Here is a 1,876-nt window from a genome sequence, read left to right on the forward strand (position 1 = left end):
GCGCGAGCTGTTCCAGCACATCGTCGTGCTACGAACGAACTGCAGCGCCGAGCTTTTCTATCAGCGGCGCAGTGCACGAGTCTGTCCTGTGCATAAAGCCGTGCAGTAGGTCGAAGAGACGAGAGACGCCGTGGTCTGTCTTGTGTGATTGTGTCGGTCGTGGAGACGAGACACGCCGTGCGCTTGCGCCACCGGCGAGTTCTCTCTCGCCCCGAGCGTACACGCCAGCACGCGCGCTGGGCTGCGCCAACGGCCATTGCTGGTAGCTAGGGCATGCGGCTCGTATGGCTCGTCTTCTACCTCTCGGGTGTTACGTTCGAACAGGAACAGTTCACGCGTTATTTTTTGAACAGTTCAAGCTTTGTTCCAAAGCTTAAAAAAAACTCAAAAACACTCGATTGTTCATGTCTTGGCTTTCAGTTTCGACGTATCAATTGGAGGATGGGGCCGCGCAGATGCCTACAGTCCCATCCACCAGCTACACGTCATACAATATCTCGCTCACATTATTAGGTGCACGTTGGAAACGGGACCAGGTTTTTTAAACGGAAACAGACAAAGGTTTCAGACGTAGTACTAACAATCAGGATCTTAAAGCCGTTGTCCGGTTCAAAATCAAACAAGAAAAATTAAAGCAGCTGTTCCGGTCGAGCCCACGCTTTAATCCGAAGCGAGTGCTCTTAGCCGCGCCCCGTCGACGCTGTTTCTTAGCTAGACGCGTTACAGCTTCCGTCCATGCAGGCCTGGATGATGTGAGCTTGATTAGTTGCAAGGCGTGATCACAACATTATTACCCATGCCATTGCTGTTTTGAAACTACTGGCGTGTGCGGGCCATCTCCCGCCCAACAGCCTCAGCGTCGGCGTCACCACCATGCCAGATGCCATGCCCACTTCTTTCGAGCTCTAGTAAGGTTTTGCAGAAAAACCACGGAAACCAACTCTAGGGTATGAATTAACAACGACAACAATGAAATATACAGATCAAACAACTTGCTCAATCAAAACTGACCATGCACACTCCCTTCAACACATGTACAAAAGTATTGTTCGTTCTTCGTTGTCGTAAGAGCATCTACATCCGCGGTGGACAAATAGGACCCCTAGAACGCGTCCGAGCGCGTCCTTGGACACTGATTGGGCACTCCTCCAATCGCGTTGTCCACATCCGTGTATCTCATATCTGAACTCATATATCCATACTAAACCATGCAACATCGATCAAACTAGTTAGATCAGCCAACAGACATAGAATCGGACATAGGATAGCACAATAGTTCACCAAAAGACACGATCGGATGTTCAAAGGATCACCCAAGTTTACATAAACGACGGACAACGTTAAAATACATCTAAAACTTGAAATTAAATTGAAGCTAAGAACTTCCGCGCCGGCCCTTTCCCCTTCTTGTAGCCGGCGCCGCCGTACTCGTCCGCGGCTGGTGGAGGACCGTCTGATTAGCTGGACGAGGAGTCGTGGTCGTCGGACGAGGAGGAGGAGGAGACGATGACGAGACCCTTGAGATGCTGGACAACCCGGTCCTGCTAGCGCCTGAGCTTCACTAGCCGAGCCGCCTCCGTCGCCTTCTCCTTGGCCTCGCGCTCGGATTGCTCGATGGCAAGCCGAAGAGCCTTCGCGTTCTTCCCGCGGAGCGCCCGGGCGTCCGTCTCCGTTGTCGTAAGCGACCGACAATAAATCCGCGAGGAGCCGTCCGTCCTCGTCGGGCTCTGCTGGTAACCCGCGGCAGCGGCGGACAGAGCTCTTCGTTGCGTCCCTCTCCCTTGCCCGCTGCCTCTCACGGCAGGCGACGTATGCCTCCGACTCCGGCGTGCGCGTCCGGGCTGGCTGGGCGGGCACAAGCACACAACGCTGCCCA

The sequence above is a fragment of the Triticum dicoccoides genome, chromosome 3B (assembly GCF_002162155.2).
Source record: "Triticum dicoccoides isolate Atlit2015 ecotype Zavitan chromosome 3B, WEW_v2.0, whole genome shotgun sequence".
NCBI lineage: Eukaryota > Viridiplantae > Streptophyta > Magnoliopsida > Poales > Poaceae > Triticum > Triticum dicoccoides.